The following is a 17,986-nucleotide window of genomic DNA, read 5'->3' on the forward strand; positions in this document are numbered from 1 at the left end:
AAATTGATTGTTGTTTTATATCAAACAACTTTTATAATACTCATTTTTATTGTCATAATATTTTATAAGTTTTAAGGAATATGACAAAAAAGATATTGTAGGTATTGAAGGGGGGTCTCTGGTAGAAGTTGGGGTACAAATGGGATCCAAGAATGTGATTTAATTCTATTTACTTAAAATATGTTTTTAAATGTTAACAAATTCAGATTAATTGTAATCATGTAGCTTTTCTCATCATAATGCAATAGAAGTAAAAAAAAAAAGATATACGCAATAAAATCCAGTGCCGGTTTAAAAAATAAGAGAGAGATTGAACTGGAAATCAAGCAGGGAAATAAACTAAACTATCAAAATCCATCATCAGTGGTATCTCTCCTTCAAGAAGGCTATACTTCTTAAGGGTTCTTCTACCTCCCCTAACATCACAAATTGTAAACCAGTTCAAACAAACACGCAAACCCGTGGGAGACATTTCTTTTTATAAGCAGAACAAGTGTAAGGTGGGCAATGGGAATGATTAGGATTTTTTCAGGCCTGGACATCTACTGTTCTGGTGATATTACTATGTGTAGGATCCCAGCAGGTAGACAGGATCACCCCTAGGCTGTTGGGATTTGATAGCAACACAGTATATGCCACTGAATCCTCAGCTGGTAATGAGTAATTGCTGACAGACTACACCTAGAAGCTGGGGGTTGAGGCACTGAGAACAGATCCTGCATATAAATGGGGATTCTTAGTGATTAGAAGGTAGGTGTAAGCCATTGGCACTGCTGCTACCATCATTTTGGATGTTGCATCTACCAACATCAGTATTTATTGTCTCTGATGCTTCTTTGTGCAATGAACTTATTTGTAGTACTAAAAGTTGCTATAAGAAACCTTTGCAAAGCCTAATGTTGCAATACTGTAGGAAGCTGCCCAGGAGTCTCTCTCAGCTGAGGTTTTAAGTCTTAGCAGCTTGTTTACACAAGCAGAAAAGAAGTACTTATACAATCTAAGGAAAGATCTTAGGACAAATGCAGAAGGTAGCTAGGTTCTTTGCTGAAATACAATATGCAAATAGTCTTGGGTCCTGGTGAGGTGTAAGTTCTTGGCTTTCTTTAAAATCTCAGGAGCTGAGAGTTTACAGGCCACATAACTCTACTATCTTTGGGGCAACAACAGGCTCCCAGGAACAGCCCTTTAAGCACTGCTTATACCATTTAATTAAAACTTCTAAAGTATTCCATAGTCCCTCCCACACCCCCATAAACCAACATGGTTGGGTTCTTTGCAGCAACACCCCTCTTCTAGTCTAAATTCTATATTAGTTGTGTTTCTGTTGGGATTTAATATCAACGTCAAAAACAACTTATAAAAGCAATAGTCGTACAAACAGACATTCGTTTTGACAGATTAGGTATTTCTTTGTGCCAATCATGACAGACAATTGTTTGGACAAACAGCAGTCTTGCTTTTTTAGCTGCAACCACAGTAGTCCTTCTACCAGGGGAATTAGCACCAATTATAGCAGTTCTTTCACCAGGGGAAGTGCTTCCTCTCCAGTCAAAGTAGAAACTGTCCTGAGGTCATTTAGGGTTCATAGGCTTGTTATAGAAGAAGCCTGTATAACTGGCTGCTAACATTCCTGTTACAAGCTGCACATCCAGAAGCCATGCGATGAGCTGTAATTTTTTTGTGTAGTTATCTCAAGGCATGCATGGTTTATTACAAAAGGATGGTTTCAGCATTAGAGCATGTCAGCTGGCTATTGTACACATATTCCATGCAGTCCGGGCAGACGGGAAAGCAAGTGAGAGTTCCCTAGCTGCTAATGAGAGAATCTAATTACTCTGTCCCTAGTGTATCTGCTTATTTACAGGAAAATACACAACAAAAGGAATGTCTATGATATAAATTAAGAAATTTATCATTAACACCCAGAACTATTTTTAACAGAGGTCAACAGTGCTTCCGACAATGATTAACAGCTGACTTGTGCCTGGGGAGAGATGCTCCTCCTCAGCTGCTTCACACCCAGTCAGCTACTCCATCTTGAATGGTTACGCTGTGGAATTAGACACAGCTGTGTTATTGTCTACATGCATTGCCTCTTGCTGCGCTGCGTTATTTCTCCTTCTTTAAGAAATGCGGTTGGCAATTTAGTGTATAAGAGATAATTTTTAATTACCAGAAAGAAGGAAATACTTTTAGATGAAAGAAGAGTACTCGTCTGCACTCAGCGCCTTTAGTACCAGGGGCCACCAAAGGATCGTGAACTGGTATTTGTGTTGACTTAAGGGACACATCTATTTTAATTAATTAATTAATTAACTAATTATTGACCAGCTCACCTTGCCTGTCTTGGTCCATCAACAAAGAGAAATGTTTAAAATAGGCATACAGGCCTATGTTAGCATTTTCCTTTTTAAAAAGTCCCCTGTTTGCCATTAGTTTTAACTTCTCATGTCCAGTATTTAACTCCCTTTTCATTTCTCACAACTGCGTTTACATTTTGTAACCTGAAAGGATTTACAATTCATTTTTACAACTGAGAACTGAAAGCAAATCTGTGAAGTTCAGAGAAAAAGCTTACTACTCTTATATAGGTTAAACACAGACACACACACACACACACAGACACACACACACACACACACACACACACACACACACACGAACACTTACTTGTACACAAACAAAAAATCATTCCACTGTGGTTGGTCATGAACAATCCAATAATTTCTACCCAGCTAAAAGAATGGAGAGTGTGATTTTGGATGTTATCTCTTCATTAGTAAGAACAATATCAACTTCCTGAATGCTTACTGTCAGGTAGGTGTTAACTGCTTCACATATAATTCTCATGGCAACGCTCCGAGGTAGATATTAAAATACTCTTGTTTTGCAGAGAGAACTAACCATTAAGGTTAGATAATTTCCCCAACAGTATTTACTTAGTAGTAGACCCTGATTTTATTACGAAATTGACTCAGAGATATGTGCTTTTAATAGCCATGAACTGTACTTGTATATTCTAAGAAAATGGATAGAATAAAAAGCTAGGGGCTGGCAAGATGGCTCAGTGGGTAAAGGCATGTTAAGTTGAGTCTGGTAACCTGAGTTCAGTCTTTGTAACCCACATAAAGGTGAATGGAGAGAACTGAATCCATGATGTTGTCCTCTGACCTTCACACAAACACTGTTAAAGAAATGTCTCCATGAGATCCAGGTGTAAGGCCTTTTCTCAATTAGTGATCAGTGGGGGAGGGCTCAGCCCAGGTGGGTGGGGGTCACATCTGGGTTGATAGTATTGGATTCTATAGGAAAGCAGGCTAAGCAAACCAGTAAGCAGTGCGGCCTCTGCCTCAGCTCTTGCCTCCATGTTCCTGACCTGGTTGAGTTCCTGTCCTGACTTTCTTTGGTGATGAACAGCAATGTAAACATGTAACCCAAATAAACCCTTTCCTCCCCAGCTTGCTTTTTTGGTGAGGGTGTTTCCTTGCAGCAATAGAAACCCTATATAACTAAGACACATACCAATCTCAGCATAGCTGGGAATATTTCTGAGATCCCACAAAGGATATGATGGCATACTTGTGCCATGGCCCAACCTTGGTCCTAATGCTCTCCATGGGCAGGTAATCCTCCCAGTCAGTGGTGTTGAAGGGAAAATCTATGGCCTCTATCAAAGAGACATTCAGATGGTCTTGAAGGTGGTCACACGTTTTTTCTGCATTGAACTTGACTCCTGGCCTTGACCTTTTGTAGGACACTTTATATTTGTTCATGTTCAGATAATTCTTTCAGATCTTCTGCAGCCTGGGGTTAGGGTTTTTGTGTGAGGAGTCCTTGTCCCATACCTGGAAGGAGGGCTGTCATTTGACCTTGGCTGTGATCCTAGGATGACTGAAGATTTGAATGTCCTGTTTAGGGTCTTGTTTGCTGATTGAAAACATAGAGTGGGAGCCAGACCCCCATGGCCAGTTTCTCCAGGCTCTTTGGCATCTGGAATTCCTTGGCTTGCAATATAAGAGCCTCATAGTCGCTCCCTTCCTTCCACATACAGATGACTGCAAACAGGAGAAAGACCAGGATGAGGCAGCTGAATTGTTTTCTTCAAATTGGTATGAGTCATAAGGAAAGGTATGTACAGGAGAGCCACTGTTCTGAACAGGAACTAAACCTGCTTCTGGCTATTCCCTCTGAGGCTGCAGGCCCTCCAGGTCCTCAAGAATCAACACTACTCTCCGTGGCGAAGAGGTTTACTTTATTGGGTCTGGAGGCCAAGGCCCACTTTCTTCCAGATGATCTGTAGCCATCTGAAGGCTGTGTTAAGACCCTTGTATGTATCAACTCATCTCATTGCTGCAGCAAAGACTCCATTCGGTTTACCCCATTGACCTCTGCATCCCATTTGCTGCGGGCATTTCCTCTCTAGTCCAGAAAAAAAAAGGTGCTCCTCTTCGGTCCTGGAAAAGTTTGCAACTGGTTCACTGTCATTTCCTCTAACACTACATCTGTCAGGATGCTCAGTGATACTCTTCTCTGCCTGGAAGTATTCATTCCCCAGGACTCACATTTTTCAGTCTTCTCTATAAGAGGTGACTGTGATCTCAGTTACTCACTCACAAGGAAATAACTCAGATTTACTTATTTTCAAAGAAATATACCCAATCAATAACCCCAGTTTCAGAATCCTCCTTCCAGTCACAACTTCAGCCCTTTGAACTTATTTTGATGACTATATCAACCATAACAATCTTCTCTGAATGTCCCCCTCTACCCTCCTGTCCTCAATTCCTTCTGCATTTATATTTTTATTTTAAAAATGTTTTCCACTCTTCCTCCTTCCCTTCCTGCCACTCTCCCTTCATTCCTTCTTTCCTTTCTCTCTACCTCTCTCCCTCCCTTCCCTCCTTCTTTCCTTCCTTCCTTCCTCCCCCTTCCTCCTTCTATCCTTCCTTCCTTCCTTTCTCCTTCCCTTCCTCCATCCCTCCTTTTCTTTTTCTTTCTTTCTTTCTTCCTTTCTTTCTTTCTTTCTTCCTTCCTCCTTCCCTTCCTCCATCCCACCCTTCCTTCCTTCCTTCCTTCCTTCCTTCCTTCCTTTCTTTCTTTCTTTCTTTCTTTCTTTCTTTCTTTCTTTCTTTCTTTCTTTCTTTCTTTCCTTCTCTCTCTCCCTTCCTTCCTCCCTCCTTCCCTTCCTTCCTTCTTTCCTTCTTTCCTTCCTTCCTTCCTTCCTTCCTTCCTTCCTTCCTTCCTTCCTTCCTTCCTTCTCTCCCTTCCCCACTCTCTCGCTCACCCTGTCTCTCTGTCCCTGTCTCTTTCTTCCTTCACTTTACATCCTGGTCATTGACCACTCTCTCCTCCCAGTCCTCATGCTCTGAGCACTCCCACCCTCCTTCATTTTTCCTCTAGGATGGGAGAGGCCCCCCCACCCCCATAACAGCCCACTATGGCACATCAAGTCATTGCATGACTAGGCACTTACTCTCCTACTGAGGCCATACAAGGCAGCCCAGGTAGGGGAACAGGGTCCACAGGCAGGCAACAGAGTCAGAGACAGTCCCACTCCAGTTGTTGGTATACCAGCATGAAGACCAAGCATTATGTAGAAGGCCTAGGCCCAGCCCATGTATACTCTTTGGCTGGTAGTTCAGTCTCTGGGAGCAGAGTTAGTTGGCTCTGTTGGTCTTCTTATGGTCTTCCTATCCCCTTCAGGCTCCTCAATCCTTCCCACAACTTTTCCAAAAGACCCCCTGAGCTCCATTTAATGTTTGGCTGAGGGTCTTAGTACCTGTTTCAGTTAGCTATTGAGTTGACTATCTCAGAGAACAGTTATCCTAGGTTCCTGTCTGTAAAACTAACAGAATATCATTAATGGTGTCATGGATTGTTCTTGCCCATGGGATGGGTCTCAATCATTGGTTGACCATCCCCCCCACAGTTTCTGCTTCATCTTTGTACTTGAACTTCTTATAGGCAGGACACAATTTGGGTTGAAGGTTTTGTAGATGGGTTGTTGGCATAATCCCTCCATCGAGAGTCTTACCTGCCTACAGGAGGTAGCCACTTTAGGCTCCATATCCCTAGCTGCTAAGAGTCTCAGCTAGAGTCACTCTCATAGACTCCCTGGAGCCTCCCCTGTCTCAGGTCTCTGGCACATACTAAACATATGTACCCTCTCCTTGCTGCTGATTTCCATTCATTCTCCTGGCCCTCCATCACCTGATCTCCTCCACCACATTTCCCTCCCTCCATCCACCTCTGATGACTTTTATTTCTCCTTCTGAGTGAGATTCAAGCATCCTCTCCTGTGCCCTCCGTGTTATTTAGTTTCTTTGGGTCTGTGGATTATAGCATGTGTATCCTGTACTTTATGGCTAATATCCACTTATAAGTATGTACATATCATGTATGTCCTTTCTGGTCTGGGTTATTTCACTCAGGATGACCTTTCCTAGTTCCATCCAATTGCCTGAAAATTTCATGAAGTCATTGTTTTTAATAGCTGAGTAGTACTCTACTGTGTAAATGTATCACATTTTCTGTATCCATTCTTACTTTGAGGAACATCTGGGTTGCTTCTAGCTTCTGGCTATTATAAATAAGGCTGCCATGAACATAGTGGAGCACGTGTGTCCTTATTACATGTTGGAGCACCTTGTGGATATATTCCTTGTGGATATATCTGGCTCTTGAGGTAGAACACTATTCCCAATTTTCTGAGAAACTGTCAAATTGATATCCAGAGTGGTTGTACAAGTTTTCACTCCCACCAGCAATGGAGGAGTGTTCCTCTTGTTATACATCCTGGCCAAAATGTGCTGTCCCTTGAGTTTTTGATCTTAGCCTTACACTCTGATGGGTGTAAGGTGGAATCTCAGGGTCATTTTGATTTGCATTTCCTTGATGACTAAGATGTTGAATATTTACATAAAAGTTTGTCTACCATTTGAGATTCCTATTTGCCTTACAGAAGCTTTTAAGTTTCATGAGGTCCTGTTTATTAATTGTTGATCTCAGTATCTAAGCCATTGGTGTTCTGTTCATGAAGTTGTCTCCTGTACCAAATGTGTTCAAGTCTAATCCCCAGTTTCTCTTCTATTAGATTCAGTGTGTTCAGTTTTTTGTTGAGGTCTTCAATCCACATGAACTTGAGTTCTGTACAGGGTGATAAATATGGATCTATTTGCATTCTTCTCTATGCAGACATCCAGTTAGAACAGCACCATTTGTTGAAGATGCTTTTTTTTTTTTCATTATATAGGTTTGGCTTTTTCATCAAAAATCAAGTGTCTGTAGGTATGTGGGTTGATTTCTGGGTTTTCAACTTGATTCCACGGATTAACTTATCTGTTTCTGTAACAATATCATGCACTTTTTATCACAATTGCTCTGTAGTACAGCTGGAAGTCAGGGATGGTGATACTTCCAGAAGTACTTTTATTGGACAAGATTGTTTTTAGCTATCCTGGGTTTTTTGTTTTTCCATGTAAAATTGAGAATTGCTCTTTCAGGTTCTGTAAACAATTGTGTTGGAATTTCGATGGGGATTGCATTGAACCTGTAGATTGTTTTTCGTAAGATGGCCATTTTTATTATGTTATTCCTACAAATCCATGAGCATGGGAGATCTTTCCATCTTCTGATATCTTCTCAAATTTCTTTCTTCAGAGACTTGAAGTTCTTGTCACACATGTCTTTCACTTGCTTGGTTAGCATTACAGCAAGATATTTTATATTATTTGTAGCTATTGTAAAGGGTGTTGTTTCCCTAATTTCTTTCTTGCTAGTATATTGTTTGTATAAATGAAGGCTGCTGATTTTTCTTTGGTTGATTTTGTATGGACACTTTGCTGAATGTGTTTATCAGACGTAGAAGTCCTTTAATAGAATTTTTGGGGTTAGTCATGTATAGTATTATATCATCTACAAATAGCAACACTTTTACTTCTTTCTTTGCAATTTGTATCCTTGCAAATTCTTGCAGTTTGTCTTGTCTTCTTCAGGTAGTTTGTTGAGCTGTCTTAATGGGGTATGTGTGTGCTTTCTGTGTTTACATTGTTTCCCTTTTTGTCTTTTCCTTCCTTGAGTTGTGCCTTTTATGTGGAAGCTTCTCTTACTTCGATCAGATCTTCATCAATTTTGATTGAACCCATAGTCTTTCATAGGCAAAACCCTTTACACAAGTTGATCTAATTTAGCAGTTTTTTCTACAATCCAGTGTCTGTTGCCTAATCTTATTCCTTCTTTCTATCAATGTACAATTAGTTCTTTATGAATTCTCACATAAACTAGATATTTAACCATATATTCCATGCCCAGCTCCACACCAGGGAGCATGGCTTTTTCTCCATTGTCAGTTGGCTGTCTATTTAGATCCTCAATTAAATTAGATACCATAGGTTCACAATTGAGCAGTTCCTGTCCTGTTCTTTTTTTCCTATATTTTGACTCTCAAGCCTTTCCACTACCATAGTTAATTTTTCTTGTTGTACAGTAATTTTTTCAGCCTTTTTTGAGAGGAAAAATATAAAGCTTGCAATTGAAGTAGGGATAACCTAACTGATTCAATCTGCCTTTTCTCTCTCAGCCTCCCCTGAATGAATTTCTCTGCTTGATCTCAAACTAACTCTAACAATATGTTTTAATCTTCTTACTCCTTCTCATTCTCTGGCTAATTCTGTCTTTATCTATATCTAGCTCATTCTCTCTCTTCATCCTGTCTCTGTAAAACTGTCCTGGTAAAACTGTCTCCTCTTTTTCTCTTTACTTTCTTCTCTTCCTGCACTGCTCTTTTACATAGCTTCCTTTTCCTCTCTCTTCATATGAGAGCTGAGTACATCTATATCTGTCAAATCTTTCTCTGATTCATCACATTGTCTGCCACTCAATTAGACACACTTTCAAACATGGGTGCTTCTTTCTACAAACTAACTTCACTCTTATTGTTTGGGATTAAAGGTGCATACTAAGGAGATGTCAGTATTCCAGCGAGAGGGACTAAATATGTGTTCTAAGGCTGACACACACCGCAACTAGAAACAGAGCATTTTAGTAAATAGCACAATATGATCAAATATCCTGCAATAGTAAACTACTCTAATAACTCATATATTATGTATAATTTAATAATTATATAATATGTTATACTGTATATAATATACAATAAAGTGTATATTAATAAAATTAATATATTAAATACATTATGAGTTACATATATGCTTTGTTAGAGTATCTTACAGGCTGGGGTACATGTAGTCAGACCACTGTGTGATTGACACTGTGATTGACATTGTGATGAACATTGGGTGATGACCCCTGTGTGGTGGACACTGTGTGATGGTCATTGTGTGATGGACACTGTGTGATGACCACTGCGTCCATCACCCAGTGTGATGACCACTGTGTGGTGGACAATGTGTGATGGTCACTGTGCAATGGACACTGTGTAAAGGATACTTTGAGAAGATCACTGGGTGATGTACACTAATGACCACTGTGTGTTGGACACTGTGATGGACATTGTGATGGACACTGTGTGATGACCACTGTGTTATGTACACTGTATGATGGTCACGGTGATCCAGTTTAATCTGATTTACACCTGTTCATCCCGATTTAGACTGGTTTGAGCCCTTTTAATCCGGTTTGATCCGGTTTAAACTTGTTCAATCTGGTTTAGACTGGTTTGCTCCTCCCATCATCATAGGAATGAACTTGAGCTGGTCAGTTCTCTTGTCTTTATCTCCTATCACCAGTTATATCAGGCTCCTGTTAGCCAGCACTTGCTGACATCCACATCTCAAAGCCCTCCTCCAGTGACACACCCCCTTCAACAAGGCCTCCCCAAACAGTGCCACCAACTGAGAACAAAAATGTAAAGGACTGAGGATATGGGGGATATTCATTCAAGGGGCACAAACACACACATGCATGCACACACGCATGTACACGTGAACATGCATATGCACACACATACATGTATGCGTGCCCACACTACTACCAACTTGAGAATTATAATATCCTCCTAGTAAACTATTCCTTAAGAGTATAAAATGACCCCCTTTATCTCTTCTGATTAGGCTTGTTTCATCTCTGAGGTAGCAGTTTACACTCACTCTTCCTTTCAGTTGACAAAGGAACTCATTTTTCCTTCTAGTCTATACGGTTTAAACCAGTTCATTCCAGTTCAATACCATTTAGACTGCCTTGATCTGGTTTAATCGGATTACACCCGTTCAATCTGGTTTAGACTGGTTTTGTGAATTCACAGCAGCTGTGCTTACCTACATAAGATTTGAACATGACTGGGCCTATTAACATACTATCCCAGAGGGAGGAAGATCTCATGAGGCCCCACCCCTCACGGAAGAGCTGTGTGCTGACAAATGACTTGACAAATGGGGCACAGGAAGAGGGTGCTGGTGGATGAGAAAGGGGCCAGCTCTTCCCTGGGGAACACTTTAGATAGCCTGAGGACTGCAAAGTGACCCTTGAGCAGCTAGGGTTCTAGGCCTATGTTATTAGATGGCCCTATGCTATTTAAGAATAAGGGGAAAAAACCAAACCCCCTGTTTTGTATTTTTGAGACAGGGTTTTTTCATGTAACCTACCCAGAGTAGAGCCTGAAGTGAAGTTTTATCCTCTGGGAAGATGATCTAGTATGTGGAGGATGCAAAGGCTGAGACCACAGGATGTCAGACACATCTTACACAGAGCTGTTGAACAAGCTTTTAGGCAGCAGAAGTTGGCAGGAGCAGAGAGAACTCTGTGTGTAAATGTAAAGACTAAGAATCCAGAAGTTGTTCAGTTTATGAGACTGAAAATCTCAGCAGTCTCAGTCTGGTACTGGATTCTTAGGTGGCTTCCGTTTTCTGTTCTCTATTGGATCCATATAAAGAAGGTTCTACCACTAATGAAGGAATGCTTCAGCAGCAAGATAGATGAACATGCCAGTGACATTGAGGGCAAGCAGGCAAAAAGTAAAACTTCTGTCTTCTATGTCAACTCACGTAGTCTGCCACACAAACTTAGATCCAGATTTATGGTGCATATTCTCATATCAAATAATGTAATCAAGAAAATTTTTCACAGGCATGTCAAACTGCATGAGTGTAGTTGATTCCAGATATAGTCAAGTTGATATAAAGATTAATCATCTTGTTATACATATAGAGGAGAACATGAAGTATTTACTTTTCTAAATCTGGCTTATTTCACTTAAGAGAATGATTTTGTACTGTATCTATTTTTTTTCCTGCAAATTAAAATCTATTCCTTATATGTACCTTATTTTACTTATTAATCTGTTCATAGGCATTTATGCTGATAATCATATTATCTGAGTATTGCAAAATAATGTAGCTTAAACATAGTATACATTGTATCTGTGGTATGTTGACTTAGGACATTCAAGTAGCATAGCTAGGTCATATGGTAATTCTGTTTTTGATTTTTTTGAGGAAATTGATACCAAATTCCACAATGGCTGCACCAGTTTGCACTGGCATCGAGGGTGAATAATGATTTCTCTTTCTCCACATGTTTGCCAGCCTTTGTCATTTGTTTTCTTGATGATAAGGCATCCTGATGATTCCTCTTTTGTTCAGAACACTTTATGTTTTGTGCAATACCATGCCAATTCCTGAGATTGTTTCCTTGCCATTGGTTTCCTTTTCAGGAAGTTCTTGCCCATGTTTATATGTTGAGATGTTTTCTCACTAGCATTTTCAACATTGGTGATGTTACATTAAGCCCTTTGATCCATCTGAATCAATGTGTATATAGGATGAGAGATAGAAGTCCAGTTTTCTTTTGCAATTGGGTTGCCTCACTCAGGATGATATTTTCTAGTTCTATCCATTTGCTTAAGAATTTCATTAATCCATTGTTTTTAATAGCTGAGTAGTACTTCATTGTGTAGATGTACCACATTTTCTGTATCCATTCCTCTGTGGAAGGACATCTGGGTTCTTTCCAGCTCCTGGCTATTATAAATAAGGCTTCTATGAACATAGTGGAGCATGTGTCCTTATTACATGTTGGAGCGTCTTCTGGGTATATGCCCAGGAGTGGTATTGCTGGGTCCTCAGGTAGTTCTATGTCCAATATTCTGAGGAACCGCCAAACTGATTTCCAGAGTGGTTGTACCAGCTTGCAATCCTACCAGCAATGGAAGAGTTTTCCTCTTTCTCCCCATTTTCACCAGCATCTGCTGTCACCTGAGTTTTTTATCCTAGACATTCTGACTGGTGTGAGGTGGAATCTCAGGGTTGTTTTGATTTGCATTTCCCTGATGACTAAGGATGTTGAACATTTCTTTAGGTGCTTCTCAGCCATTTGATATTCCTCGGTTGAAAATTCTCTGTTTAGCTCTGTACCTCCTTTTTTTAAAAATTTTTTTATTAGATATTTTCTTTATTTACACGTCATATGATTTTTCTTTTCCCAGTTTCCCCTCCCAGGAACAAACAAACAAACAAACAAACAAAAACAACAAGAACAACCCTCAGAGCTCCTAAGGACTCAACTACCAACCAAGGATTATACATAGTAGGACTGATTGTTCTGGCAGCATGTGTATAGTAGAGGATTGCAAAATCAATCATCAGAGGGAGGAGAGGTCCTTGGTCCTGTGAAGGTTCTGTGCCCCAGTGTAGGGGAATGCCAGGGCCAATAAGTGGGAGAGGGTGGGGTAGCAAGCATGGAGAGGGGGGATCCAACAGGGGTTTGTACCCCATTTTTTAACAGGGCTATTTGGTTCTCTGGAATCTAACTTCTTGAGTTCTTTGTATATATTGTATATTAGCCCTCTATTGGATATAGGATTGGTAAAGATCTTTTCCTAATCTGTTGGTTGCCATTTTGTCCTATTGACAGTATCCTTTGCCTTACAGAAGCTTTGCAATTTCATGAGGTTCCATTTGTTGATTCTTGATCTTATAGCACAAGCCATTGGTATTCTGTTCAGGAATTTTCCCCCTGTGCCCATATGTTGTAGGCTCTTCCCCACTTAAGTTTCAGTGTATCTGGTTTTATGTGGAGGTCTTTGGTCCACTTGGGCTTGAGCTTTGTACAAGGAGATAAAAATGGGTTGTATTTTTCTACTTGCTGATCACCAATTGAAACAGCACCATTTGATAAAAATGCTGTCTTTTTTCCACTCGTAGTTTTAGTTCCTTTGTCAAAGATCAAGTGACCATAGGTGTGTGTGTTCATTTTTGGGTCTTCAATTCTATTCCATTGATCTTTCTACCTGTCTCTGTAACAATACCATGCAGTTGTTTTTTTTTTTTTTTTTTTTTTTTTTTTTTTTTTAATCACTATTGCTCTGTAACACAGTTTGAGGTTAGGGATGGTGATTTTCCCCAGAAGTTCTTTTATTGTTGAGAACAGTTTTTGGTATCCTGTTTTTTTTTTTTGTTATTCCAAATGAATTTGCAAATTGTTGTTTATAACTCTATGAAGAATTGAGTTGGAATTTTGATGGGGATTGTATTGAATCTGTAGATTGCTTTCAGCATGATGGCCATTTTTACTATATTAATCCTGTCAATCCATGAACATGGGAGATCTTTCTATATTCTGAGATCTTCGATTTCTTTCTTCAGGGACTTGAAGTTCTTCTCATATAGATCTTTCACTTACTTGGTTAAAGTCACACCAAAGTATGTAATATAATTTGTGGCTATTGTGTAGGGTGTCATTTCTCTAATTTCTTTTTCAGTCTGTTTTTCCTTTGAGTAGAGGAAAGCTACTGATTTGTTTGAGTTAATTTTATATCCAGCCACATTGTTGAAATTGTTTATCAGCTTTAGGAATTCTCTGGTAGAATTTTTGGGGTTACTTCTTTATATGATCATATCATCTGCAAATAGTGATAATTTGACTTCTTCCTTTCCAATTTGTATCCCTTTGATCTCCTTTTGTTGTCTAATTGCTCTGGCTAGGACTTCAAGTACTATATTGAATAGATAGGGAGAGAGTGGGCAGCCTTGTCTACTTCCTGATTTTAGTGGGATTGCTTCAAGTTTCTCTCTATTTAGTTTGATGTTGGCTACTGGTTTGCTGCATATTGCTTTTACTATGTTTAGATATGGGCCTTGAAATTCTGATCTTTCCAAGAGTTTTAACATGAAGGGATGCTGAAGTTTGTCAAATGCTTTTTCAGCATCTAATGAAATGATCATGCTTTTTTTCCTTTGAGTTTGTTTATGTAGCGAATTACATTGATGGATTTCTATATATTGAACAATCCTTGCATCCCTGAGATGTGATAGGGTGTTTCTGGGAGGGAGGCACCTGGGAAAGGGGATACCATTTGAAATCTATCCTCATTTATTACATTTGAAATGTAAATAAAGAAAATATCCAACAATATTCAAAATACATGGAAAGTGAAAGGAGAAAAATGGGGTAGAAAGATAAAAAAAACATTAGAAATCCAGTTTTCACAACACCATTTACTAAAGATGCTGTCTTTCTCTTTTGTGCCCTTTTGATGACTTTGTACAAATTTAAGTTGCTGCAACTTTGTAGGTTTATTTCTATTTTCTCCGTATTATTCCACTAGCTTATACATCTATTTTTTGTGGCAGTGTTATGTTATTCTTGTTACCATATCTCTGTAATAAATTGATTTTGAGTATTCTGTTTCATCTAGACTCCCTCTCACTTTTAAAATATGAATTACTTTGGCTATTTGGAATATTTTGTATTAAGTTTTAGCATTTATTTATTTTTTTCTAGCTGTGTGAGGAACATCATTTGAATTTTGGGGGAGACTCCATTGAATTTGCACAATGCTTTTGTCAGTGTGATGATTTTCACAATCTTATTTCTGCTAATCTATTAGTATGGGAAGTCTTTTTATCTTCGAATGAATATCTTTTTCCATCTTTATTGTCTTCATGTTTCATTGTATACATCTTTCACTTTCTTGGTTAGGTGAATTCCTGGGTATTTTACTTTTAAAAGCTATGTGAATAGGGTCTTTTCTTATCTGATTTATTATTGCTATATAGATATCTACTGAGTTTTTTATGTTAATTTTGTGTTCTGCTTCCTTGCTGAAGTATTTATTAGATCTGAGAAACTTCTGGTGAAGTTCATAGAGTCCTTTAAATACAGGATTATGTTATATTAAAGATAGTGATCATTTTCTACAGATTAAGTATAATTCTTACCTATATCAAAGAACTTTCTCTTTGCAGAAAACTGGAAAATGACATTTGCCTATAATTCAGAGGTGAACTGTTTGTGGGAACCCAGCCCCAATAGATACTACTACAGCTACAGCTGTACCCAAGGCTCGCGGAACCTTGTGGAAGAAGGGGCACCAACACTGTGAAGAATTAGGCAACCAAGAAGTCTTCTGTGAGATTGTGTCTCCCAAGAATAACAGGAAAGTTTTCAACAATACCTCAACTATATGGATGCCTAACAAGACTAGAGCAGAGACAATTTCAACACACATGCTAAGTAATCCAGAAAGGGGAACTTCCACTGGATCCTACCCCTAGACACATTACTACAGTCAACTAATGACTGCTGAGGGAGGGAACCAGTTTCTCTGAGGAGTGAGAATGAGTTCCCTCATTTGTTATCCAGCATAAAGTGGCCAGCCTTGAAACTATATTCACACAAGCAATACAAAATATATTCACCAGGTTGTATTTATACCTTTATGAATATATATATTTATGAATATATGTAAGAATGCAACAGTAATAATCAAAGAGAGAATATCAACTTGAGAGGAAGTGTTGGGGGCAGGTAAGTGGTTGGAGAGAGGAAAGGGAAGTGAAAGTGATGTAATTATAGTTTTAGTTAAAATAATACATAAGTAAATGTTTTAAAAATATGGATAATTTGACCTTTTACTTTCTGACTTGTATCCATTATATTTCTTTCTTTTGTATTTATTCTCTGCCAAGGGCTTCAAAGGCTATTTTGAGCCAGAGTGGAGAATATCCACCCTGTCTTGTTCCTGATTTTAGAGGAAGTGTTTTCACTGACTCTCCCATCTAATAGAAAGCTAACAGTTTTCTGCATATGGTTTTACATCTTTCTGTCAACATGTGATTCTTTTATTCATAGATTCTTAAGGGATCTTATTAGGAAATCATGTTAAACTTTTCCATGTTAGTTGAAATGAACATGTGATTTCTCTCTTTTGGTTTATTTATGTACCAAAATACACATATTGATTTATGTATCTTCAGCATATCTTGCATACTTGGCATAAAACCAAATTGGTTGTAGTGTATGACCTTAATTAAGATGTTCTTGAATTTGGTTTATAAGAATTATATTGAGAGGCTTTGCATCTGTATCCACTAAGGATTTCAAGCTATAGTTTTCTTCATGTGTCCTTACCTGTATGTCCTTAGAATAATGTTCTCTCCTTGGGATGAGCTCATAGTCTTTCTTCCCTTTTTGTTGTATGGAGTAGTTTGAATATTTTTGTTATCTCTTCTTCAAAGGTGTTATAGAATTTGTCAGTGAACCCATGCAATCTTTAGCTTTTTGTGGTTGTTGTTGGTAGATTTTTGTAGTTTGAATAAAATGTCCACTGCATTCTTGGGTTTTTGAATGTGTGCTACCAAGTTGGTAACAGTATGTGGGTAGCTTAGGGGTTGTGGCCTTACTGGAGGAAGTGTGTCATTAGGGTGGACTTTGATGTTTCAAAAAAGTCACATGCAGTTCCCAGTTTGCTTTCTGTGCTTCCTGCTTGCTGTTTGAGATGTGAGCTCTCAGCTGTTCCCATGTCATCGTTCATGGTGCTTGCTGTAATGTTCCTCCACTAGGATGGTGATGGACCCTTATTCTTTTGGACTGATAAGCCCAAAATAAACCCTTCTCTCAGTTGCTTTGGTGATGGTATTGTATCACAGTAACAGAAAAGTGACTAGTGCAGAAATCTTTCATGATAGCCTCAATTTAATTCATTGACATGGATCTCTTTAAGCTGTTTATATTCTCTAGATTTAATCTTTAGGTCGTATATGGCATACATTTTTGCATTCTTTCTTCTAATTTTATAATGCTTTTGGCAATACAAAATTTTAAAGTATTTTATTATTGTTCACCATGTTCCATGAAACTCTAGTAATCTCCCTTTTTAAGTTCTAATTTTATTAATTTTGGTCATCTCTTTTTTTTGGTTAGTTTGACGATAGGCTTGTCAGTCTTTTTTTTTTTTTTTTTTTCTTCAGGGAACCAACTCTTTGATTGATTTTGTATGTTTCTCTTTTGGCCTCTACTTCATGAATTTCTGCTCTTTATTATTTCTGACTCTCTACTGACTTACAGTTTGTATTATTCTTGTTCATATAGGAAAATGAGATATGTCATTAAGTTGTGTAAGTTTTTTTTTTAAATCAGAATCTGAGAATTTTATACATATTCTGTATTTACATCATTTACATCTTCCTCCCCCCAAAGTCATGTCATTTCCTCTCAAGTTTATGAATTTTTTCTAAAATTATGATTGTTTTTGTGTGTACCATACTCACACACATACACACATACCCGACAGCCTACTGAGCCCATTCAGTATTGTTCTTATGTACACATGTTTGGTACTGACTGACTCCTTGTGATAACCTATCAAGGGCACATCCCTGGAGAAGACTGAGTCTCCCTCTCTTGGCATCAATTCTCTGTGGTTCTTCATCTAGGGGTAGGGCCTTGTGAACTTTATCCTATCCATGTTGGCTTCTTGACTGGTGTTCTGATTATGCAGGTCTTGGTTAGGCAATCACATTGTTAAGAATTCATGGGCTCAGCTTCCTTCTCATATCCAGATGTCTATCTGGCAACAGGCGTCCTGGTTCTCTGGCTCTAACAATGTTTCTGCTCCCCCCCCTTTTAACCTTTATTGCATTATGATGAGAAATGTTACATGATTTCAATTTATCTGAATTTGTTAACATTTAAAAGCATGTTTTAAGTAAATAGAACTGCATCACATTCTTGTTTCCCTTTTGTACCCCAA

The 17,986-nt window shown here is 38.6% G+C and overlaps 1 pseudogene; it reads right to left on the reverse strand.

The window, feature by feature from the left end:
- Window positions 1–3,527: 3,527 nt before the first annotated feature.
- On the reverse strand, window positions 3,528–4,120 carry LOC116083835 (annotated as a pseudogene).
- Window positions 4,121–17,986: the final 13,866 nt, after the last annotated feature.

This window comes from Mastomys coucha, unplaced genomic scaffold (genome assembly GCF_008632895.1).
Source record: "Mastomys coucha isolate ucsf_1 unplaced genomic scaffold, UCSF_Mcou_1 pScaffold8, whole genome shotgun sequence".
Taxonomy (NCBI): Eukaryota; Metazoa; Chordata; class Mammalia; order Rodentia; family Muridae; genus Mastomys; species Mastomys coucha.